At 42.8% G+C, this 27,886-nt stretch overlaps 1 protein-coding gene across 1 annotated transcript in view; it reads right to left on the bottom strand.

Moving 5' to 3' along the window:
* npnta (nephronectin a) overlaps positions 1–27,186 on the bottom strand; it is a 491,735-nt gene extending 464,549 nt beyond the window's left edge. The window contains exon 1 of the mRNA XM_084078173.1: positions 27,172–27,186. The gene's annotated coding sequence lies outside the window, so the exon portion shown is untranslated. The remainder of the gene's footprint in view (positions 1–27,171) is intronic.
* Between the last annotated feature and the right edge of the window lie 700 nt (positions 27,187–27,886).

Genomic DNA, 27,886 nt, shown 5'->3' with positions numbered 1-27,886 from the left:
TTAGGACTTAGACAGGGGCCATTTTCCAATTGCAGCCTCCTGAAGGTGTATCTTTAGGGCAGTTTTGAAGGAGAGTAGGGTTTTACACTCCTTTACTCCTTTTGGTAGGGCGTTCCACATTTTTGAGGAATAGCATGAGAACGAGTTACTTCCCTTTGTTGAGCCAAAAAAGGGTTGGACAAGGTTTGTGGAGCTGCCTCTGGTATTGTGATCATGGACATCATTAACATTTTGGAAGTATTTTGACAAATACAGGGGGATCCCAATGTTGTGGTATATCTTGAAGACCAGGCCCATAGCAAGTTGCTGTACTCTGTCCTCAACCCTAAGCCATCCAATCCTATCAAAATGATCAGGGGTTAGATGGGTTTTGTAATTGAGGCCAAGAAGTAGCCTTACAAGTTTGTTTTGGGATGTTTGGAGCCTTGTTTTTAAGGCCTTGGAGGTGTTGTGATACCATGAAGTACATGCATAATCGTAATGACCTTGTATGAGGGCCACTGCAAGAGTCTTCAGGGTATTCTTACTGACTTTACGATCAATACTCCGCAAATAGCGTGTTTTTTGTGGACCGTTTTGATCGTTTTTTCAGCATTTTTGTCACCAGAGAGGTCAGCCTCCAAGATAGAGCCCAGGTAGGTAATTTCGTTTTTTCTTTTGATGATTTCATCACCCGCTTTGATCGTGAAGCTCTCTGCCTTTCTGAGGTTGGGAGTGGACCCAAAGAGGATGCATTCCGTTTTGCCCAGGTGTAATGAGAGCTTGTTGTCGGAGAGCCAGATGCAGATCTTGTTGAGTTCAGAGCTGAGAGTTTTCTCAACCTGCAGCCTGTCCCTGTCCGAGACTAGCAGGGCCGAGTCATCTGCGAACAGGAACAGGTTGCAGTCGCAGGCTGAAGACATGTCATTCACATATATCAGGAACAGTAAGGGTCCTAGTATACTTCCTTGGGGAACACCACAAGTCACTGGGAGGGGGGGGGACTGGGTGCCGTTTACTTCCACCACTTGCTCCCTCCCTTCCAGGTAGGATCTCATCCAGTTCACTGACGTGTCATCAAAACCTATTGCTTTGAGCTTTTTGATCATAATTGGGTGATTAACGGTGTCAAAAGCCTTCTGGAGGTCCAGCATGACCATGCCGCAATATTTACCCTTTTCGATCTCTTGTTTGATAGAGTCGTTCAAATAGAGAAGGCATGTGTCAGTGGAGTGGTTTGTTCTGAAGCCAGATTGGAATTTGTAGATTAGATTTTTCACGGCAAGATACTTGTCGACCTGTTCATAGACTATTTTTTCCATGACTTTCGAGATGGAGCTTAGAATAGAAATAGGGCGGTAGTTGCCAGGGTCTAACCTTTATTTAACCAGTAAAATCACATTGAGACCAATGTCTAATTGGTTTCCTTTTTTGAACAGAGGGGTCACCCTTGCTTTTTTATTTCACATTTTTCATGCTAACTTTCCAGGAATAGAAAGCCTGCAGTTTCTATTAGCTTGGATTCCCCATCAATGATGTCACTGGTAGGCGAGTTTCTGAACTGTCCATATCCGTATACTCTGACACACAGACAGTGTAGACAAATATGGTACCATATTATGAGTATTAGTGAGGACCAATTATATGAAGATATGTTGAAAATGGGTAAGTCGTCCTTCAGTCAAGCTCTTGACTGAATAATGTACTTTGGTCTCCACTACATTTCTAGGAAGGGAATCTTGGGACCCAAACTTACAAAAATATATTATGAATTAACCATGAATTCAGCCCTACTTCAAATATAGTAAATTGTGAGCTTGTAGATCTGCTATTTTCACAATTTATTTTTCAATTCTGACATTTATCTATTTATTTTAAATGTTCTAAATTTCAATACAGCAGTGCATTGATATTAACAAGAAAATGTCCTTCGTAATTTGTACTTTTGAATACTTGAGTATTTACTTGAGTACATACTTTGTGTACCACTGATAAGGTTGAATTCCTATAGGTCACCAACATTACTGTACAAGCAACGAACAGAGTTCATTCATTTACGACCGTTCCCAAAGACACCAGGGTACACTGGGTCCAGCTCCAGTGTACAAGGTTGTTATTTAAAGAATTTGACCTAAGGCTGATTCTACAAATGCCTTCTAAATCCTAACCTGAAAAACATATCTTTTTTATTCAAATTATTATTATTTTCAAATCATGTTAATATACATTGTTGTTGTCGGGTGGAAACCGTGTATGTCCAAAACCATTCCTTTTGTATTTTCAAAATAGTGAAAATAGACGATCTACAAGCACATCGCGAGGCGTTGCGTGCTTGTAGATCTGCTATTTTAACGACTTTTGTGCGAGTGCGACACTATTGAATGAAATTTGAGGTTTCTGCCCGACAGTGACGATATATAGTCACAGAACTGATGTCACACTGTATCATTAGTTGAACGGACGAGATGATGAAAAGACAGGGGTCCTGAGTTAGACTCAAACCCATGGCATAATATGCATTCATACTGTACATTCACTGTTGATAGCCTGTACAGTATATTCATCCATTATATTGTCTGTTGAAGGCCTGTTGACACTGTACATACACAAGGTGGCCATTGTATTACGTACACACCTACTACCAGGCACGTATAACCCTGATTTTTTCCCACATCCTTTTCAAGATTCGATGAGTTGCCCATTCAGAGATGCTACAAGCTCAACTTGTGACACATAGCTTGTAGATCTGCTATTTTCGCCAAATGCACACCACTATGTTACTGAATTATTTGTGTACCGGTAGTTCCATTTAGCTTTCAAGAGGCTGACTGTTGTTTTCTCCTCTCACCTCTCACATTAAGAAGGTGACTGATGTTGGTTTGGGCCCATCATTCTCAATGAACTCTACACGCTGTGTGTTTTTTTTAGTGTGGTTGCCCGAAAGGGCAACACACTATAGTACTTGGGCGACTTAGGCAATACACTACAGACTCCAGACTGCTCTAGACTCCGGGTAAGAAACGACTGATCTTAGTTTGGCGATATTACGAAGGTGAAAAAAACAGGCACAGGACACAGAATAAACATGCTTATCTAAAAGCATAGCCTGATCTAAAATAATGCCAAGGTTTCCAGGGTTAGAGCATATGTTTGTTTTTAATGACCCAAGACGGTCGGCAACATCTGCAGCAACCCTATCTGGGGCAACAATTAAAAAAATGTCTGCATTTAATTGCAAAAGGTTGCTGGCCATCCAGTTCTTGATGGCAGATAGATAGACCCATGCAGTTTGTTGATTATATCCATCTTATCTGGTTTAAACTAACAGTATAATTGATTGTCGTCGTCGGCATAACAGTGGTAAGAGATACCCTTGAAGCTGCTTATAATAGGTCCTAGGGGAAGCAGGATTGGACCTAGCAAGGAACCCTGTGGAACACCACATGATAGTGTAGTGGATTCGAGAGTAGGGACCAACGGCCACCGAGAAGCTCCTGTCTGATAAATACGAACGGAACCAATCTAGGGCTCTCCCAGAGACCCCCACCCACTTCCTGAGCCTGTTGACCAAAATATGATGGTCCACGGTGTCGAAGGCTGCACTAAGATTTGTTTCTGTGGAGTGTTTTTGACGGAAGCCTGATTGTAATTTGTCGCAAATATTGTATTGATTAGTACGTTAATGAGCTGACTGGCCACTGCTTTTTCTAAAACCTTGGAGATGAAAGATAATTTGGAGATTGGCCTGTATTTTAGCGGTTAAAAGACATCCTTTAACATGGATGTGGGCAGGATGTCTAGTGGACAGGAAGACACTTTCATTGACCTCACAAGGTCGGTCAGTTCTTGCAGGGAGATAGGGGAGAAACTGCATATGGTTGACTGCCGAGTAGGACCAGGGGGGGGGAGAGTCTTTATTAGAAAAGACTGGGACAGTGAGAAGGGCAGGGCTGACAATATTATTAATTGTATTAACAGGATTTTAGGATTTCGCTTGCTATAGGCGATAATATTGGCTAAGTTATTGTACTGAATTAAAAGTTCTCTTAAATTAATACGGTCGGCCTGGAGCTTGGTGGCTTTCCAGAGGAGCTCTGCTTTCCGATATTTCCGTCTACAGTAGCGAGTTGCGACAGTTAACCAAGGGGAGGAGTTAACAGATGAAATGGATCAGGTTTTTAGGGGGGCAACCTTGTCTAAGATGACCAAACAGTGAGAATTAAAAGAGTTAACCAAGGTCTCAGCATCCATTTGAAAAGGCTGTCCTATAACTAACCTGCTGTCAAAAGCGGCAGTGAATTTCTCTGTACCAATTTCTCTTACCAATTAAACAGAATTAAACAACAGAATGAAAAGACAGATTAAAATAAATATAATAGTGATCAGTCACAGAGAGTTCCTTAGTACAGACATCATGAATATCTAAACCTTAAGAAAAGCCAAGGTCCAGAGTGTTTATTTGCATGGGGCCTGACACATACTGACTGAAATTGAAAGATTCTGTAGTAATACAGCAAAGCTGTTAGTAGTGTCATTAATTTGGAAATTAAAATCACCTAACATCAGGATTCTCTCAAATTTGATGATAGAGGTTTAAAAAATCACTAAACTCAGATAAAAAAGAACTGTTTGTCGTGGAGTTGGGGTTGGAGCGGAGTTGTTGCTCTTGGGCATCCTGTGAATGGGTGTCCATAGCAACCCCGGACGCTACTGTTAGCATTTTGCTAACTAGCGGTAACAACTCGCTCTGCGCTAGCAAGCGGAGAGAAACAGTTGAACAGTACGACAGGTGAAAACAAGAAAGAAAAAACCTTTTCCCCTTCTTTACAATTCCATTGCCCAGGAGGGAGAGTTGGCCGAGGATGCACCATGGCTCATCTCATTCGATCTGCAGGGTTTGGCCGTCTCCAGTTCATTCAGTCGGGACTCGGGAGAATCGAATCTAGAATTGAATTGAAAACAATTCTATTCTTAGATTACCAACAACCCTATGCAGCTAACGCTGTGATCTCCGCTGTTGCCTTGTCTTCCAGGCGAGACTCATTGTTAGAATGAAAAAAATAAAAAAGTAATAAACAAACCAAACGCGAGCTAATCCCTGCCTGAACTCCGTTGAAATTGATGGATCACAATCACGCTTGGCGGGCTGATGAATGACAATGATGCTAACTACCGCCATTCATCAGACATCCCTCCATCTGCAGCTATCCTAAGATGGCTTCATGCTTCCACCTCAGAGAGAGAGAGAGAGAGAGAGAGAGAGAGAGAGAGGATGGACGGACATTCCTCATCATGGCTGACTGGAAGATCTCCATTACCTACACATTTCAATCTAGTGTTCTCTCTCTCTTTAACACACACTCACACATACAAACAAACACACAAGCACGCACGCTCGCACGCACGCACGCACGCACGCACGCACGCACGCACGCACACACACACACACACACACACACACACACACGCACACACACACAGGCTATAGACACACACACTGGTGTTAAACACAATGGTGCATAAAAAAACTATAGGATTCAAGGCTATTCTGGCTGATTAAAAACCATGATTATTTGGGGTAAGAGGGTGTCCCATGCGTGCGTGCGTGTGTGTGCGTGTGAACTTAATATACTTGTGAGATACAAATGTCCCCACAATTGTAGTCAAATTAAAGTAGCCATGGTCCTCACAAGAAAAAAAAAGTTTTATTAAAAAAATATTTTTTAGTTTTTTTTAACGATTTGGGTTTAGGATTAGGATTAAACATATATAGTTTATCTTAGGGGTTAGGGTTCAAGTTAAAGTTGTCCCTATTTTAAACTTAGTTGTGCAGCAATGTCACACACCAAAAAATATCAGATCTACAAACTCACAACTAGGGATGGGACGATAATCGTTATTATCGTTTATTGTGATAAAAAAACGCTCACAATAATCGTATCGCAGAGATTTTATTTATCGTGAAATTGTCCTCCGCCATACACTAGGATGAATTAGCTTTGGTTCAGCTTTAAATTCAGTATCACTTGATAAAACTGACCTGTAAAGAGCGCTTTTGGTACATTCTTATTTCACTACACAAATCGATTTGCCCTAAATAGCAGATCTACAAGCTCACACCGCTTGTAGATCGGCTATTTATGGCAAACGTTCCCCCAGAATAGGGATTCAAGTGGCTAACAAAAGTGGCATTTTAAGTTTTAAACATATTTTGATTATCTCAATAATATCGTAATTATCGCAATTATTTTTGCCACAATAATCGTGACAAGTAATTTTGTCCCATCCCTACTCAAAACGTATCGTATCATGTGTGTTTTTTCCCCTGTGAGTCTGTGTTTGTGCACTCTCATAGCACACGCACACAATACTGTGTTTGTGAAGCCTGATGGCTTGTGATGAGGAGAGGAGAGGAGAGGAGGAGAGGGGTAGAGACAGTCTTTCAGCATCGTTCCAGTGCAGAACGAGCGCTGTGGTTACAGTAAATTAGCATTCGAGCCGCGACGCGCGTTTTAGCACTCTGCGATTGGGTTCAGCAGAGGCCTCGCCCAGACTTGTCCCCGGGGGGATTCGTCTGCTGCGGCGGCTGCAGCGGAGGCACGGTGGGCGGGACCGGGCTGTCAAAATTAGATAATAAAGCACCGCGGTGGCTGGCGGATGAACGCGTGTGAGAGGGCATCCATCTTGCAAACGCGCGCTGAAGGGGATGCTGCCAAATGACAGCGAGGGGTGGGGGCATTGTGTGTGTGTGTGTGTGTGTGTGTGTGTGTGTGTGTGTGTGTGTGTGTGTGTGTGTGTGAGTGAGAGAGAGAGAGAGAGAGAGAGACAGAGAGAGAGGGGGGGGGGGGGGGGGAGGGGGGGACAGCGAGAAAGGAAGGGGGGAGGGGGTGCAACGGGCCACCAACTTTTCAGTGCAGCTCAGTTTAGCCGACCATACAATCCCATATAGAGAATTATGATTCCCAAGCAGTGGCAGACAAATCAAGGGAGAAGGAAAAACGACTAAAAGACGGAATAAGAGGGAGAAAAAAAGTCAGAGATGAAGAGAAAAGAGAGCGAGAGAGAGAGAGAGAGAGAGAGAGAGAGAGAGAGAGAGAGAGAGAGAGAGAGAGAGGAAATTAAATGTCGGCCACCCACTTAACCTTTCCCTAATAATGTGTGCCCTGCTGAACCAGCAGTGTGCCTTGAAGTTTTATCAATATTTCTAATTAATGTGCAGCTGCCACATTTTTGACATTATTTACACAATATGGCTGAGTAATGCAATCGATACTATCTATCCTTATATTACATATTCCTCTCCCTTTAAAGCATGCATACATTTTAGCACTTTCACACAATTTGAGTGTATTGGCTGAAATGCCAATGAATTCTGTGTTTTGACAGCTCAGATGTTCCCCTATAGCAGAAATTCTCAACCTTTTTAACTTCAAGGACCCCCAGTTTGATAAGCATTAGGGCACAGGCCACCATTGGACAGGATATATCTCTGGTGCCATCAAATGGACCCTTGCAGGTCCTTTTGGTTCCATTTGTACACTCTCTGCGTTACAGACATGTAAATGTCCATTTCTTTCCATTTGTACACTCTCTGAGTTATAGACATGTAAATGTCCATTTCTTTCCATTTGTACACTCTCTGAGTTACCCGTAACCGTAAGGGTCCATTTGGTCCCTACCTGTCAGCTGGGGACACCTTGGAACCCCCTGAAGGACCCCTGAGGGTCCCCAGACAGCACACCGAGAACCACTGCTCTAAAGCATTGATGATTGGGACTTTGGGACATTAAATTAAAGGGGTCAGTATTACTATGACCATTTGTTTTCATCACTGTCTGTTAATATGTTTCTTCTGTTTTTCTCGTTATGACTATTTTAATGTACTGTCATTGTTACATACACTATTATGTGAAACTGAAACATTATATTCTTTTTAGCCTACAGTATATATGAAAGTTTAAAGAGGTGGTGCCATGGTTTTGCACTTTTTCTGTTTTTCATGTGTCTATGAGGTTGATAGAACTTCATTAAGCCCCCTGGTGGTGTTTTATGTCTTCTCTGACTAGTTTGGGATTCTACCTGGAGGCTGAAACCTTGGGGGGCAAACGTTCCAATAGAAAAACAGCCCTTTAGTGATATAGTAAATATATTCTCCCCCTCATTATCATAACACAACAGCTGTGGGCATGAGGAGGAGGAGGGACTAGGACAGGTGGGTGGTGCTAAGGTGGTGGAGGAGGTGCTAAGGTGAGAATCAGGTATACTTAATGAACTGGAGGCGTGTCCACATAAAAACATAATTTTAACAATTTCTGTACACTTTTTTGAAAAAAACCTTCCTCCTAGTATAACCATAATACCTGATGATTATGTTTTAGGGGGGGAAATCACGGCACCCCGTCTTTAACATAAACTGGATGACAATAGGAATTTCCTGGAAATTCCATAAAAGTTTTATAATGGTAAACAAACATGTTCTGTGCATTTGTGTCAAACAGCCTCATCCCCATGCACACTCCTGTTCATATTTATGTTGCTGATATATTTGTACGCGTTTTGACACTAAATCAGTATCAGGACATGCAGTGGTGTAAAGTAACTAAGTACTGTACTTAAGTACAATTTTTAGGTATTTTTACTTTACTGGAGTATTTCCAATTTTCTGTACTTTTACTTCTACTATATATATAGTTTTATAAAATGCTAACAAATTATCTTCTACCTTGCTTGATATGGCAATAATAATGTAAGCTACACTTTTGGGTACAAATTTAAGTTAAATTAACAGATTTAATTGTGTACTGTATTCAATCAGAAAGCCTGCTATAGATGGGACTGTACAAAGACCAGAAAGACTTTTCTTTCTTTCACAAATAGAGAGATCTCTGCACTCATCCATTCATGTGTCTGTGACGTGCGGTGTGCCTGGCTGTACCGCCGCAGCACTGCCTCTTGATTAATGTCTTTTTCAGAGGTGCCGCTAATGGCTCTTTAATTGCGTCGACTTCCTCTCCCTGCTTCTAACCATTGCAAACCGCCCCTCACACACGTTCGCACGCACGCACGCACGCACACGCGCACACGCACACACACACACACACACACACACACACACACACACACACACACACACACACAAAGTTGTACAACGGAGCATAAATTAAGCAATACACACAGTCACACACACACGCTCATGTTCTCTAAAGTCACAGGACATAGGCGCACTAGACATAAAATGACCCTACACAGTTACACCTCGGCTAGATATATACCTACCCTGGGGGAGGTAATGTTTATCATGTGGAAGTGCTTATCGAGGATACATTATGGACACACATTTAAAAAGAGTCATTACAAAAAACTAAAAAACATTGCTGTCTAATGCACCGCAGACACACACTCACTCACACACACACACACACACACACACACACACACACACACACACACACACACACACACACACACACACACACACACACACACACACACACACACACACACACACACACACACACACACACACACACACACACACACACACACACACACTTGTCCATTTGTAACTCCGAGTACAGGTTTTTTTTTTCAGGATTTTTAAGTCTATGCTTTTTGCCAAAAACATTTCCTCCTGGTGAAACGAACGCTGGCTATTTGTTGTGTTTCCCACTCTCCTCTCGGTGCCTTATCTTATCTGGGGGTCCATAACTGTCGTGGAGCAGAGAAGAGACAGACGCATGGCACGGCATGCTGGTCATATATCACTACAGCCCTGCAGCCGCTAACTCAATACAAGCACATCCAACACAATCAAATATTACAAACAGGTGGGGGTGGGGGGAGAAGGTAAGGATAAATGGGTGAGCTTATGGGAGGGGCTGCGGGAGGGAGTGCTGTTATAGTGCAGGCCCTTGTTGATTTGATTTGTGGCTCTAAGTGCTGACAAGTTAATACACAAAAACAATATATTTATGCCACACACCGTAGTTGCCATCAGCCAGTTTTAGACATATCCACGCCGTGGTCAATGTTTATACAATGATGCATACGCTATATGTACTGTCATACATATACATATACATATACATATACATATACATATACATATACATTTTGTATGTACGTACAGCATTCAGCATACAATACATGGGGGATACTAGGGGAGGGTGCAAATTCTTCTCCTTTTATGTATTTCTGGTATACTGATGACGTCTGTTATCTGGTCAGAGCCTAACATCAGTGCTATATTAATTGTGCCATACAGAATGCAATAAGCAATTTCCAACGTAGTACCATGGTGAACATCGCCCCCAGATCCTCACCCTACACTTGCACTACTACTTTTAACCATACTAAGAATGTCTAACATTAACTACATGTATTAATTAAACCGCTGCCTAACTTAACCATACCAACAGCAACAGTGCCTAACGTTAACTAAACTAAATGAATTAAACACATGCCTAAACTACAAACAATTCCTATCCTTAACTAAAATTAATTCATGAAACCGCACCAAACCTATGTCTGAACATTGCCCTAGCCGGCATCTGACCTAAAATCGCTTGCACTCCCTTCATTGAAGCTACCACTACACTACAAGGCCCAGAGAGGGAGGGAGACAGAGGGAGAGGCGGCGAGAGAGCCTATTTCACCCACGCAATAACCCGGCCAATGCTGGGTACCAAAACGTGAACGCGCTGATCGACGACGTCAGCGCAATACCCCTGGCACTGCTGAGCAGGCTCCACACTGCGTTTTCTGATTGTCACAAATAAAGCAGGACAAAAAACTAATCTAAAAAAAGGTCAAGGTCACGATCATGGTCATGGTTAACATAGAATAGAAATAAAACAGATTTTCATCTAACTTGGTGAGGAATGGTCAGTAGGCTGCCTCAAAAAGATGATTAACTTTTGGGTTGAAAAGACCAAGTTCACGATCAAGGTCAAAATTGCATAATGAATCATATCTCAGGAGTGGAGAGAGACAGAACAAGAGATGTTAGTGCATTTGTAGTTTTGCAGTTCACTTTTTAGACGAATAAATAGCTAAATGCCAGTTTGGGATTGGGTTAGAGGCCAGGTTCTTGAGGTGCTTCACATCAAAAAATAAATAAATACAGTATTGCTTATACTCATGATGCCTTTCAAATAAATTGTCACCAACATTTCTAGTAGATCAGTTGCAAACATTACATCATATGTTTTCTCTGTGTATAAAAGAGGTGTTGAACCGTGTTCTCTCTTGCCTTTGACTTACGCATAGTAGACCTATGATGCAGATTACAAGTGGCAGATTTGCCATATAGAATTGTGTGTGTGCTCACTATGCAAGAGAGGGTATAGTATGCTTACCTACGTAATGGCAGGTTTTATGCACAGGTGCATTTGTGCCTGTATATCTATGTAGGCATATATGGGCATGCAGAGCCTCAGATGCACACAGACATACTTTAAAGTTGTACGCGTGTGTATGTGCATGCACAGTGCAGGCATTATATCAGGGATAAGCGCTCACACACACAGATGTGCACATGCGTAATTGCAAGTTTTACATATGTGCAGCTGTGAGTGTGTGTGTATGCACATGCCAGGGAAAAGGGATAGGGGCTCAGGCAAACTATAGCGCTATCCATTATCGTGTGTGGGGGGAACAAGCCATCAGTCAGACATGGCTCTCTGTGTCAGAGAAAGAACATGCTGCTCCTCACAGCACCAGTTAATGGGAAGATAACCCTCAGAAGAGGCTGCTGCCATTATCCTCTGGGTCCAAGGAACTTGACATTCACAGTACTGTTTTAACCACATGAACCCTAGCGTTCCCATTCTGGGGTGATCATTGTTTGCCCTAGAATAGGGGGCCTTTGGGCATCGAAGATCAGATATTTTAGCCAAAGAAATTTGGTATAGAGGGAAAAAAGGAGCTGACCAAGTATAGAGCCCCGAGGGGTAGGAAAAGATGGCATGTGAACCAAACAACAGCAATCAAAATTAATATTGAAAACATGCTTATTTCAGACATCCTAGCCTAACAATTAAATTTAGTCTTGTTTTTGCATTTATGTTAACAAGTTTTATTGTTCAAACCCTTACGACCCATTATGTGTTTCACAACGGAAAACCAGTATTTGTCAATGACAGAGTTTACACAGTGGGATGTCTAGTTTTCAACTCCCTGTCTGATGGACGGAAAGCACACAGCAATGGATGTCTTTCCTTCATAATTGCCTGCACAGTTAAATGCTCCGCCATTGTTACTGTACATTATCAGAGTTAAACTAACACTGAGGATTTTGCTGTGTGACTGCTGTGTCTCCAAATGTAGCAGTAGTTGCTCAGAGCCTCTGCCTGATGACCAAAAGCCTAATATCTCACCGGATCCAGGGGGAATTCCCCTTTAGGCTAGTGGATAAGATGATGGCTTTCCACGAGGGAGACCCGGGTTCAAATCCCGGGCATTACACAAGAAAGTGAATATGGACAAAAGGAGCTTTGGATTTTCACTGATAGGACTTGACTGTGTCTAAATGTTATGAGAAGTTGTGATTTGCTGTAGTCAAGTAGGTGAAATACCTTTCTCCTACAAAGTTGTTAAGATGCATTTGGTTGACACTTGTATCCACAACTTTAACCATTAAGACCCAAGGCCGATTCTACAAAATGTCTTCTAAATCCTAACAGTTTTCTGAAAAAAATAGTGCTTCTATATCAGTGGTGCTCAAAATGTTTCATGTCAAGGACCACCCAAAATGATATGTATTTGGCCGCGGGCCCCCATCTCAAAATATTTTGTTCCAGGGACCCCCAGAAGCAAAGATTTGAGTTACAAATGTTCGCTTTAAAAATGTATATATTCAAATATTTGCACAAATGTTCACGATTTTTCAAAAATAGCAGATCTACAAGCTCGTAGTGGTGCCGCGATATGAGCTTGTATATCTTATATATTTTTTATAGCCAAAGAAATCTAAAATGACAACCCTGGACATTTGAACCTGTGGCTTTCTGCTTACGATACATTCTACTTAACCTCTTGTTCACCTCGTCTCCACGTCATGTAGGTTATAGGCCATCAATGACCTCCATGTGAAACTATAACTGATTTGATGATGTATGGAAGGTCATTATTAGAGTGATAAGATTAGATTGACAGTAGGCTATAGGGAGCTTACAATAGAGGCATGTCTGCTGTCTCTGTAATGACTGCACAGTAGTTGCTGATGGATTGGAGACAAGGGACATGCCACGACGTTGGAGGAGTGACAACAAAATAAAATATTTTGACAGTACTGTTTTCCTTTGATAATATATAATTTGAATATCCTACACACAGAAAACTGTTGTTTTCATTGTTTTGCAGGGAGGCAGAGGCAATGCAACTTACAATTACAATTTTGATGTCACTCCAACATCGTGGAATGTCCATCATCTCTAATCATGGATATAAAAATATGTTGTCATGGTGAAACAATGGCATGAAGACCCGAACAGCTTTCTAAAGGATTTTAGTAATTCATATTGCCTGATGACTATTGCATTTGTCCCCCATGAGCAGGATTCCTCTACTGTGTATTCAGTCATTTTCCTGATACTTGGGAGTGATAGAGCTTTTATTTTTGTCTGTCCGCAATGCCGGTGGCCACTCTAATGATTTCTCCCTCCGTTACCATATTTTTTCCAACAGGGGAGGTTCGGGTGGGCATCGTTAATAACGGAATAGCGATTCATCATTTAATTATGATTTGACAAATGCCCGCGCCTTCCCCGTTTTCGGCATCCTGCCTCCCTTTCAATTCTCCGCTCTGCCAAACTGTCACGCACTCCCCCCGTGGGATTAATTCGAGCTGTCTGTCTTTGTGAGGCTGCCGGCGCTCCCGGGGCGGCGGGTGCACGACACTGTCAATGAACAGAGAGCCTGACACTTCCAGGGAGCCGCGCAGACGCACGCTCCCCTGCCGCCCCGCACAACCCCGCCTGCACCCCCTACCCCCACCCCGACTCCCCTTGTTATTGTTTTCACCTTAACCCCTTCCTTCCTCTCCAACCTGCCTGCCTGCCTGCCTGCCACGGAAGAGTGAGCATGTGCTGCTTCTCTCTCTCTCTCTCTCGCTGTCTCTCTCTCTCTCTCTCTGTCCATTTTTATGTAGGTCTTTCTGTCTCACTCTCATTCTGTTTCTGGCTGGCTCTAACGTTCCTTTTCTCCGTCTGTCTGCATGTCTTCTCTGTCTGTTGCTCTGTCCTACCCGGCCTTCTCTTCTCTTCTTTGGGTCTCTCTCTCTCTCTCTCTCTTTCTTTCTTAGCTTGCAGACAGAGGGACAGCAGCAGCAGCAGGAGGTTCAGGAGGAAATGCCACACAAAGGAGAGCGCTGGCTATGGCTCTGACAGACGAGGAGCGTAAATGACTCATTCCCATCTTTGTGGAAGGGGAGAAAATTGATCCATAAACGATCAAAATGCACAAGCGCAGGGATGTACAAACCTGCGGGGAGAGAAAAGAAGAGGGGTTCAGTGGCACATGGCATCATCATTTCATAACAGTCCGTTGCATATGCTTTTATTTCATAAAGAAAAGCAAAACAAAAAGCCAAACATATCCAATTATAACCATGCCAATTCTCTGGCTGACAGTGGTGCTAATAGGTGGCCATTAAAACAAGGCATGTGTGAGCTTAACTGGAGAGCCAGACCCCCCCCCCCCCCTCCATCCACCATAGGGCCTTAGCCCCCGCTAGGAGAGATAAGGTTTAATACCAGGGCAACAGGGCCCAGCCTTATCTCCCCTCACTGATAGAGAGAGAGCAGGAGGAGAAAAAAGGAGAGGAGGAGGGGGGGGGGAGGCAAAGGGAGGAGAGAGAGAGCAACATGGACAAAAACAAGTGTCTTGCAGGGACCCTAGCTGACTGCACCAGCGCGTCCACCCTCCTTCCTGCCGTTGGCATAGAAACTAATCCACGTTCACATTTAGCACCTGACTTGTTTTTTTGTGTGTGTTTTTTCCCCATTCTCTCTCTCTCTCTCTCTCTCTCTCTCTCTCTCTAGGGCCATGGAGTGGGGGCTGGGGGGGTGGTGGGTTGGGTGGAAGGCAGTCGTGAGCTTTCTCCTTCCCATAATGACACTTGCTGGAAGGAGTGAGGGATTGGAGGGAAAATGGAGGAATGGACAGAGGCCTTGTTTGCGGACACCCTTGGCCTGGAGGGCCCAGCTGTGTCTCTCTGTGAAGGACACACACACACAAGCACATACAACACACGCGGGTGCAGTCCCTCTCTCTATCCCACAGGCACGCACACACGCGCACACACACACACACACACACACACACACACACACACACACACACACACACACACACACACACACACACACACACACACACACACACACACACACACACACACACACACACACACACACTTACAGTTTGAGACTCAAACTATTTCTACTATTTCACATCCACACAGCTGTGCACATAAATGACAGCAGTCAGTATTGGTGACAGTATTGATTGACCGAACTAAAGCCATACATATTGGTCCCACTGGCCCTGTCAGGTCTTGTTGCTTCTATGACGATCATTCCACAACCTACACCAATCTAACATATAGTAACTCTCATTCAAGGGTTCCCAAACTTGTCAGGCAGCGACCCCCAAAAATAATCATATTTGAACAGGCGACCCCCCACCCTGACAAGCACTTGGAATTGTATTACATTTTGTTTGACTCGGTTCCACATAAATATTGTGAAAATAGCCGAACTACAAGCTATCAACGACTCGCGGCTTGTAGATTGGCTATTTTCCTCTTCTCACGGAATATTTGACAATGTGGTCAATTTGGTATAAAAAAGGTCTTTACTTTAGAAATGTGCAGATACCCGGCCTGTATACACTTATACTGTATGTTGGTTTGTTTACTGTTGAGTGAGAAGACAATGTTGCACATTAAGCCAATCATCTGGGGACCCCTGAAATAATTTGGGGACCCCCTGGGAGTCCCGACCCCCAGTTTGGGAACCACTGCTCTAATACACAACCTACACCAATTCTAGTACCTCTAATACACAACTACAACACATCTAACAGTACCTCTAATACACACTAGAGACAGTTTCGGTAAACGGTACAGCCTAATTCATATTTCAACGTACAACCGTGGCGCGCAGAAAGAATCATATCATTTGAGCTGATTCTGATATTAGTTCAACATTCTTATATCAATCAATATATTGGCCGATATTCTTTATAATTTTTTTTATGTATATGTATACACCGTATGTGTATGTACTGTAGGCTATGTATACTGTATGTATGTACGTACGTACCTATGTATGTATGAATGTATGTACAGTATGTACATGTATGTGTATGTATCAGACCCTGTTGAAGACCCAAGTGTCAAAACGCGTCGGTCAGCTGTTGCCTTCCTTATCTGTAAAAGATTTTTTTTTTTTTTTCACCTGAAGACGGAGTGCCTCAGTATTTTTTGCCTACCTACAGTCTGCCTCGAAACAAGCAGAACTTTGGGTTCCTTTGCACGTATGTATGTATGTATGTATGTATGTATGTATGTATGTATGTATGTATGTATGTATGTATGTATGTATGTATGTATGTATGTATGTATGTATGTATATGTATGTATGTATGTATGTATGCACACACACACGCACGCACGCAGGCACAAACGCACATACGTACATATATAGATAGATAGATAGATAGATAGATACTTTATATTTGTATGTATCCTCACAACTAGACCATTACGTAGCACCACTCATGCTGCTATGTGCATGACGGGAAACTTAAGAAGAGAATGAACGTTGGCTTGTAGGTGAAAATATATATGTATTATGTATGCAAAAAAAAGTAACTTACACCAACATTGTAACTAAGAAATGTGGGGATGGCTGCAAATAAAATGACCCAAAGCTGAGCATCACCACATCATTTTTCACAGTACTGTATTCATTATCCAGCTCTCCATATGTATCCAGGGCTTAAAGTTCTCTGTCACTACGGAGTGGACATTCTTCTGTTAGTGCACAGCTCACAGATTACTGTTAGGTTTCTATGACACGCAGGGACAGCTTTACAAAGTAAGACCACTGAGGTCCGAAAAACGCAATCACAACTTAATCCATGTAGCGTTTAGAAAAGCAATACAAGAAGAAAAAATAAATCTTATCAGGAAGTACTTTCACCCACGCATTATCATGTTCCTTCCCATACCCTGGAGGGAAGGTCCTTGACTATTTATGCCCTATAACCCAGAGGCACTGCACTGGAAATTGTAGTAGGTTGTATAACAGGGCAACAGCTGATTGAGTAGGATAATATTTCAAAGGAAATCCCTGCTCAGCTAAAATAATATTTGAATGGTGTCTGTATTAATGTTTATCTTACAATAAATGCGCGAAATCGTGCACAGCGGCAAGGACCAGAGAGAATGTGGTGCCCGGCGTCGAGTCCGTCGGATATGCGGTTTTCCAGAACCGACGATCTGACCGATATGCCCATATACTGATGACATCAGGGATCTGGGCATAAAAGGGACACAGACAGACAGACAGACAGACAGACAGACGGGTAGGCCTACAACTAAATATTGATAAAACCACAAATCCTCATATACGGAGTACCCTGATGTTCTCAATATGATGTCATACTACTGGACTTATAGACTGGCCTGGACTCCATATTTGGCCATGCCTGACACAGAACTCTATGGGCATAGAAGAGACACAGACTGACAGATACAGAAATCACCAAAAGGGACATAGACAAACAGACGGGTCGGGTACAATGGGTACAATAAGTATTGTATAACTGGGGGGGGGCATGCATTTCCAACTTAGTTTCCGACTTGTATCGTTCCCGAGTAGTATAGTACAATAAAATGTTCACCTTCCTAGTGGTGTAAACAACCAATGAAAAGGCCCTGTGTAGGAGGGAGAAAAAAAGGACGTAGGATAATTGAAATCCTAATTATTATTACAGTTGGCACGGAGTCTGACCATTAAGTCAACACACAGTCAAGAGTGTTATGGTATGCTCACGGAGAGACCCGTCTAATAAGTCAACCCATTAACCTGCAATATGCTCCATACATTACACACCAATACTACAATGCTGAACACATCATATACAGAGTAATATCAAGCTGTGCTCAGAAATATACAAACGCACATACAACGCAACGCACGTGGGTGCAGTCCCTCTCTCTATCCCACACACACAGGCACCGCGCGCACGCACGCACACACAGACACACACAAACACACACACACACACACACACACACACACACACACACACACACACACAGTCTGATGGGTTTAGGAAGGTGTTTATTTTCTTCCTCCGACGTGGGTTGCAATCTCACACGTCATTCCCTTTTCCCCGTCACTGCAGCTCTCTCTCTCTCTCTGTCTCTCTCTCTCTCTCTCTCTCTTTGACATCAGTCAATGAGCTGGAAGAACAGAAAGGAATAGAGGACAAGAGGCTGTCTGCCTGAGCCCCGTCTCTCCCCTTTCTACCCCCTCACTCCTCCCTACCTCGTCTCTTTCCATTTATGTGTGTGCACGAGTTTGTGTAGGTGTACTTGTGTGACTGTGTGTGTGTGTGTGTGTGTGTGTGTGTGTGTGTGTGTGTGTGTGTGTGTGTGTGTGTGTGTGTGTGTGTGTGTGTGTGTGTGTGTGTGTGTGTGTGTGTGTGTGTGTGTGTGTGTGTGTGTGTGTGTGTTCTCCCACACTCATGCACAATAGACTCTCAGACGTTTGGAGGAGGACGCAGAACAGAAGGAGTGAGAGGTGGGTGCTGTTGTCCTTCAGCACCCTCCTCTCATCCCTCCAAAGAGCTCTCCTGCACCCTAGCGCTGCCCATGTCACAGCCAGCCTTAATAATTAACCCAAACCTGTTCAATTAGCCACCTGGTCAACAATGAGACTCTCAGCTTGCACACAGTGAAGTCCTCAGTGTTGTTTTAACTCTGAGGGTGCATGTACACATTTTAAAATGCACCCTCCTCTACACCCCCCTATAGCCCAACCGCCCACCTGCCCCCACCCCTTCCATTCGCCCCAAAAAACATCCCCCTTCGCAGCACCAATAGCTGGCTTTCCGTCCAAGCACTTCTATGTGAGTCACAGTGTATCATTTTAGACAGGCTGAAGGAAGACAGCTAAATTTGAAAACATTTTCCTTCACATCGTGGAAAGAAAAAAGTTTTTACGCTCCTAATGAGTTTTTCCACCCATGAGGTGGAAAGGATTTAGGCAACGAGGTATTGATGCAATGAGCAGCAATGGCAAAATGTTTGTCAAATAAATAATGACATACCTAAGTTTTCATTGCCCGCTAATAATCAAGTTATGAACGACTTTTCCATTAGCCATGCTAATGGACCAAAATTTACCATAGGTTACAATTTCACTAGACCAAGGGTCAGCAACCTGTACTAAAAAAGGAACGAAAAGAGACATTTTTGGCAAAAAACAACAACAGCTTATTGAGTCTAAATTAGACTATCAACATTACTAATACTGTAGGTCTGACTGAGCTCTCATTAATGTATGTAGTAATTGTAAAATGTACTATTTAGGCATTTGACAGTGGCACACGTCAAAAATTGCTGCCCTACAAGCTCACAACACGTTATAAGCTTATTATTGGCTATTTTTGGAGCGCAACGAAACAAATTACAGGGTAAATAGTCCCCTAAGAAGAGTACAAAGTGAACAATATAGTGCTTCAAAGATACTAGATTAACTACCAGGTCAGAACTATCTCAGCTTTTCTTTTTTAAGTCTGAGAATACATGCTCTGATATTTTAATCAACAATTCTTTCATGTACTCACCGTCTGTGAATGGTTTTTCACACCTTACTATCTCCTGAGTTGCCACAAAACCAGCAGCTGAAGTGGAGTTTGGAGATTTAATCCAATTCTTAATAGTACATTGCTCTGCTCTGCTTTCCGCAGCAGTTCCGAAATTGCTCGTTTTCCCATCCTCGGCCAGATACTTTTTTAGCAAATACAGTATGCTTATTCTGGAAATGTCTGTCAATATAACATTTGTGGTTGTTTGCTAATTTCTTACCACAAATCAAGCTTACCAGTAAGCCAGCAGTGAGAGCAAATCAATCTGTCCATGCACTATTAAATTCTACATTTTCCCTTTCTTTTTTCCAACATTTTCCTTTTCTTTTTCGGATTTGGAATCAAGACTAGCCATCACTATTGAGTTTCGGCAGAATGTAGAGGTTAAGGTTCCGAAGACAGCAAATTCAGATTCCAGTATGAGCACAGCAGATTCAAGTCAAAGCACAGCACATTCAAGTAGGCCAGGGCACTGAAGTGTCAAACAAGCTGGCCTGACCGGATATGAATTGTAATGCATGAATAACCCATAAGCTGTTATTCATCTGGTAACAGTGGATGGGAAGGTTATAATAAAGTCATCATCATGTTTGTTATAAGTGATTTGCACATTGTGGATAGTGCTTGTAGTCAAAACTTTTCTGAAATCAATTTTCAGGTCAGCTAATCCGAGGGCTGTGTAACTCAGATTCCAGTTAAGCCAAATAGGAAGGCACACATTGGCTGGTGGCACTTATAAATTATCAGGGCATTGACTTTGACCCAGAGTACTCCCCAGAAGTTGTACGTTACGTAATGCTGATGATCAAGGAATTTCAGCCTATTCTATACTCTTGCTCCCACTCAAGCAAAGCATTGGAGTTTAGCTGTATTTCCATAAAGTATATTTTCTGTCTTGCTGTTATGTCTGTTAACAGAAATGCAACACAGAATGAAGCCTGACGTCGCCAGACTAATACAAGAATGACATTTGCGCTGGATGCATCAGGTTCATAAATTAGCTAGCTTTGATTCCAAACATCATTATATTTACATTTCACATGTGAATACACACAGCATACCAGACCAAAGAATGAACAAGGCAGAGAGGAGTTCAGTTCTGGGTATTGCTCAGGGGCACCTCGGCTGACACTTTGACCAGGGGATTGACAATAACAAATCAGTCCTCCAACCTAATAGGACACCCTTCCAACCCCAAATCTGTGTGAAGACCTCCGCCAGTGAGCCTGATGATGTGTATCATTTGTGTCAAATGATTCAATTACTCCCATTCATGGACGGGAAATAAGGGATTTCATGTCTGAGGCGCTGGAGGAGGGTTGCAATGAAGGGAAGAATCATCTGGTTGATTGTCCTTAGTCTATTTCTCACATTTAATTATACTTGTGGGGACATTTGGCCCTCGTAAGTATGGTAATACAAGTACACGCACACACGCACGCACGCAAGTGTGTACGCACGCACACACACACACACACACACACACACACACACACACACACACACACACACACACACACACACACACACACACACACACACACACACACACAGTACGTAGACACACTATACGTAGACAGCACACAAGTCACATTCAAGCATGGATAAGGCCTAACCTTTTCTTCCCTCAGTACTGACTAAGGCTTTCAGGTTTTCTGCTAGTTTGGTTGGCGTATAAGGGGAAATCAATTGAATGTGGTGTCTTATTAGAAAAAGAACGACAACCACTTGATGCTTTCATAAAACGTATAAAAGTGATGCCATTTTTTTCCATAACAAATCCATCCATCTATCCATCTATCCGTCTATCCATAAAAATGCACGATGATACCTAGCCCTGACCCCTGTCTCAAGAGTATGGAGATGCGCCTCTGAGCCTAAGATGAAGTCCCTATCCAGAGCCTTTTCTTCTACTGTGTCATTCACATAATAGATAGATTCTTTATTTGTCCTTGCGGAAATTCATTCCGCATCAAGCAGCCAACAGGACAGGAAATCACACAATAAATACCTGAGCGAGCACTGAATTTTCATATAAAAGAATCTATCTATTATACCTGTGTCGTTCACTTATACAGTCTCCGTCTCAGGTTTGCTACTGTTTGTCTCTTCTTTCAAACATCTTTATTGTGAAGCACAGGATAAAGACATACAGTAACGATTCAAACAAATGCAAAGTGCTTGCCTATTTTCCTTTTTTCAAAAACAGCTACTGTTTGTCTCAATAAATAAAAACACTATAACTCCTATGGAATGCCATCTCTAACACCAATTTAGTCATTATGCCAATTCCCCCCATGTGTATTGTGCCCGTCACTTCCGTGCCAACCCCTAATGCTGGTCTGGGGAGGGTGTAGAAGACAACCAACATGTTTCCTCTGATACAGCTGCTTGTTTTCACCTGAAAGTGAGGAGTTTCACCGGGAGGGCATAAGGTATGAGGAGGAACACGCTAACTCTCCTAATTCCACTGCCAGCTGAACAGGCTTCCTGACAGGCGGCCATAACCTAGTGGTTAGAGATGCCGTCTGGTAAGCAGAAAGTAATGTGTTGAAGTGTCCCTGAGCAAAACACTTAACTCCTAACAGCCCCCCGAGTACTAATCACAACCTGAGCAGCCATCAGCTGGGTGAAGCTGAAACTTTATTTCCCCTGCAGGATTAACAAAGGTCTCTTACCGAGTCACTAGTGCAGCGCCAGAGAGCGCCCTCCCCCACTGGCTTCCCACCTGCGAACACAGCCATTTGTGTATGTTGCAGCGCCCGGCCAAGCCTTAATACGCACCATTGAGGAATCGAACCCCAGTCTCCACGTTGGTGGGCAGGTACTTTTCCCCTGTTTTACCCGAGCATCCACTTTCCTTTTTTTTCAAAACACAAAAAAACATGCCACAAGATAAGTCCTGTCTCTGGAGCAACATGTACTACCTTAGGTGGCCTAGGATCAAATCGCACCGTGGTATTATATCCTCCTATATGCCATACATATGCTGTCTCTCTCGATCAGCTCTCCTACTGTCTGTTGCAACAAAAAGAAAAAGAAAATTGTGGAAAAACAGTGAATCACCCACATACATTGCGTTAAACAAAATAAGCCCATACTCTGTAATGACAGCTTTGTGTAAATACAGCAGCAACTGAGTGCACCGGTGGATCAGCGAGCTGTGGAGCACACCGTGCGTAAGCAACATTGAGGGTTCAAGTCCGACACATGACCTCTGTTACATGTCACCTCCTCTGTCTCTTCGACCTGTCCCGTCGCTGTGCATCGAGCAAGACTTAATATGTCATAAAAATAAATCTAATAATTACAAAATCTATGACTACGAATGTATAAATCTAACAATCATTACTGCCGGTGTTGATATATTTTGTTCGCATCGGGGCTAGTAGATGGCTTAATAACAGCATTCCAAAACGAAAATACGTTTATCCTTCACAAATGTCAAACCGCTGTCATTGCCACGCAGACGCTACAACAGTCACGGCAGTGTGACAGGCAATCGGCCCCATAGGCATATCACACGTCAGAGCAAACACACACACACACACACGCACGCGCGCACACACACACACACACACACACACACACACACACACACACACACACACACACACACACACACACACACACACACACACACACACACACACACACACACACACACACACACACACACACACACACACACACACACACACACACACACACACACACACACACACACACACACACACACCTGTAAACATATATGCTGTGGTGGTGTGTCTACTACTGTCACCTCCCCTCATCGCATTCGTATGTATGTCCTCCTGCTCCCCTCCCTCCCTGCAGAAACCTCCCAAGTGTTGTGTGGCCTGCCCATGACAGTAATTGAGGGAAGCTGGCCGGAACAGTGCGAAGATGGGAAGGAGGAGGCGGGAGGAGGGAGGAGGGTGGGAAGGATAGGAGGAGAGAAAGATGAGGAAGGGAGGGTGGAAACCATTCATCTGAGACCCATGGCTGTGGAATGGCATATTACAGGTCTAATGTGTAATTAGATAGATAGGGAATAAGGTCAGTGTGCTCTGGGGAGATGGCCGTCAGCACAGTGCCATCTAGTGGCTGAGGCTAGCCCGCCAGGCCCGAGACTTCAGGTTTGTGGACAGTCAATGGGCATAGCAGGCCACTTGGCAGGGACAGAGGTGAGAGCAGTGATTCCCACTGGTGGGCCATAGGGATATTGCAAGTGGGCCCCAAAATAATTGGTAAACACTAAGATTTCAGTGACAATATAACATTGATATTTTAAGAAAATGACATGTTTTTTTTAAAAACCTTTAAACTTTTGTTTTCATGACCGATAAATAGGAACTTAAAGTACAGCCTACTAGAGATTGGTTCGATCGATCCAAGTCAGAACACAATCGATTGATTGACCATTAAAATCAACGGGCTCTGACAAAGCACACAGCCCACCCATCAGACCACTTAACGTGGTAGCCGATACGCTTTCAAGATTTTCAAGTGGGTCCTGATCCAGAAAAGGTTGGGAATGGCTGGACTGTATAGCGTTTTTGTGCATTGTCTGCAAAGTGGATTTACTGATGTGTTTGGATTTCACCGATCTTGCAGAGTATGGCTTTCACATGCACCGTGTCAAGTTTCTCTGGTTTTCGCACAGTGTTACAGCGAGAATGCTTCAGTGTAGACAATTGGATCTTGTGTTGTGAATGAACTCAGAGAGTGGATTTGATAAGGACATTTAGATCTGACAAATGAAGGAGAGGGGCTGACATGCATACACAAAATGTCTACTTTGTGTCTGTGTGTGAGAGAGACAGAACACGTTTATTATACAGTATACATAAGAGTTTTAGAGCAAAATAATGCCAAGGTGTATATAATAATATATACACTATTTTGTTCCAGGGACCCCAGAAGCAAAGATTTGAGTTAAAAATGTTAAAATATATACTATATTCAAAGCTTTGCGTCAATTTTCAAAATGTCTCGAGAATAGCAGATCTGTATATCTGCTGTTTTTGAATAGCCAAAGTATAAATGGTTAGAGTGGTTAAAATCTAAAGTGACACATATGCTTTCCCGGTTCAACCCAGTTCATATTATAACACACCCTGTGCCTGTTCCCCACAACAGGACTTTCCAATGAGACTGCCATCTCTGTTGGTCTGTAATCTATACAATGCTGTTGGCTACAATACGTAAAATACATGCATGTGCTAGAGTCCAGTTCAAAATGAGAGACATTCAGCCCTCCCTCCTTTCATTTCTCCCTCCCTCCTCTCCCCCCCTCCTCTCAACCTGCTTCCTGACAACCCGTGGTGGAAGTAGTACTCAGAAGTAAAAGTAGCGTTATCACAATGTACTCTGTTAGTCAAGTAAGTCCTGTATTCAAAAAGATTTCTTGAATAAAAGTACTTTCATGAACAAAAAATCCTGCAAGAGCAGTGAGCTGGATTTTTTTGTTCATGAAAATATTTTTTTCATGTTTGCTTCAGTTTTCATTGTGCAACGCACCTGCATCCGAATGAAGTGGATGTGCGAATACTTCCTTTACATTGAGTACAAGTATAAAAGTATTCCCATCAAAATATGCTTACAGTACCAAAGTCAAACTCATTGTGAATGTCCTATTTCACAACTTTTTGGAAACATTGTCAATTGTCAAAATATTTTGAAAATAGCAGATCTACAAGCAACACAACACATTGTGAGCTTGGAGATCTGCTATTTTTGAATAGATGGAGTTTAAAATATGGATTGATTGGTTCATGTACGTTTTGTAATAATAATCTCAAATCTGAAATGTACTTGTAACTAAAGTTTAAAGTACTACTTAAGAAAAGTAAAAAATACCTCATAATTGTACTTCGAGTACAGTACTTAAATGTAAGTTATGACTTATTACTTACTGTGTTACTTTCCACCACTGCTGACAACAGGTGTTTCGGGCCCAGACCTCTTGGAGACAGTCAGTCCGGTCACATGATGATGACAGGAAGTTCCCTGAAGACAGGCCGGTTGGTGGTAATTCCAGCAGAGGAATTACCATCCTGAGGGCATGGTAAATAGTCACTACATGTATTCACAAGTCCCCCCATAATCCTGTGTGTGTGTGCACTGCAGCTCTGTGTGTGCTGTGTGGAATCAACTGCAGTCAGTGTGCATGCTGGTAATTATTTCATCAAAGAGCCATGGTGTGTTCGTCATCATGTGCATGTGGGAAGGTTAGTTTTTCAAAGTATATCACCGCTGTGAAGATAAAGTTCACAATTAGTGATGTGTATACACAGGCATGTGACATAACCTATGATACATAACACGGTATATATGTTCATGTTGTTCGTTATTAATGTTACTATAATCCTGCCAGAAGGTTTGTGATGGAGAATTGTATTATAGCATTAACACAGCTAAAATCTTTTTGTGTTTTCATCAACAAAACAATGAAAACCTCAAGAAGCAAACAAAAGAAAAGAAAAATTAAGCAATCAAGATAGTAGATAACTCCACTATTAGAGTTGCCAACTGCTCAGCATTCCGCTTATAAGAACAAAGTCAAACACTGTTGCGGGTGTATGTATTGAATGTGTATTTGTGTGTTACAGCGTCTTCCTATCTGTGTTTGTGTGTATCTGAGTGTTCGTTACTGAGTGTGTGTGTGTGTGTGTGTGTGTGTGTGTGTGTGTGTGTGTGTGTGTGTGTGTGTGTGTGTGTGTGTGTGTGTGTGTGTGTGTGTGTGTGTGTGTGTGTGTGTGTGTGTGTGTGTGTGTGTCCGTCCAGGCATGCATGTATATAAAATATGTGTCTGTGTATGGATATGTGTGTGTGTATGTGTGTGTGTGTGTGTGTGTGTGTGTGTGTGTGTGTGTGTGTGTGTGTGTGTGTGTGTGTGTGTGTGTGTGTGTGTGTGTGTGTGTGTGTGTGTGTGTGTGTGTGTGTGCGTGTGCGCACACATATGCATGCGTGCATGTGTGCGCGTCCATCCACGCTTGCACGTTCTCCACTATCGTTCTATTACATGGGCCAGTGACTGCACCATCTCTCTGGTTTCACCCCTCCACCCTCCCCAGACGGCTCATATTGCCCGCAGGGATGCTGTTGGTCTGTGTGCTGGTGCGTGTGTGTGTGTGTGTGTGTGTGTGTGTGTGTGTGTGTGTGTGTGTGTGTGTGTGTGTGTGTGTGTGTGTGTGTGTGTGTGTGTGTGTGTGTGTGTGTGTGTGTGTGTGTGTGTGTGTGTGTGTGTGTGTGTGAAGACTGCACACATTATCTGACTGGGAGCAACACAGACCACCACAACGCCACAGCAGTCTCTCTCTCTCTCTCTCTCTCTCTCTCTCTCTCTCTGTCTCTCTCTCTCTCTCTCTCTCTCTCTCTCTCTTGTCTTCTCAGTGAAAAGCTTCCGTTTTAATCTCTCTCCTTTCTACCATCTCTCCAATTAAATGTCTCAGTAAAGACCAACACCACCACTTTTGTGGGTAGATTCTGTTATGTTGTTCAGTGGACAGGTATGAGCCTGTGAATCTTTCACAGTGAGATATAGAGTCATGAATGAACGAATGAAAATGTAAATGGTGCATTTAGCAGCCATATCCAAAGTGCTTTACAAAGTGCTTTACATTCACCCATTCACTCTGTCTTCAGGACATGAAGCCAGAAAGAGCCGGCCGGGTATCAAACCAGTAACCAGTGGAGTGGTGTAAAGTACATTTACTCAAGTACTGTACATTAAGTAGAATTTTGAGGTATTTGTTTTACTTTTACTTCTACACCACTACATCTCACAGGTAAATATTATACTTTTACTCCACTACAATTATTTGGAAACTAGTTACTTTGTAGATTTTGATTATTATAACAAAACACACATTAACCACTTCAGCCCTATACATTTCGGCCATTTGAAAATAGTCGATTCTCACAATGCGTCGCAGATCTGCTATTTTCTAAGGCTTTTTATGCATTTTATACATTTGAAAACATGTGAAATGGGACCTTCTGCATAATGAGTACTTTCTAC

Source organism: Gymnoscopelus microlampas (assembly GCF_963454915.1).
Source record: "Gymnoscopelus microlampas genome assembly, chromosome: 2".
In the NCBI taxonomy this organism is placed as follows: Eukaryota; Metazoa; Chordata; class Actinopteri; order Myctophiformes; family Myctophidae; genus Gymnoscopelus; species Gymnoscopelus microlampas.
Note: the sequence above shows the minus strand (reverse complement) of the source record. Positions and strands in the feature narration are given on the sequence as shown.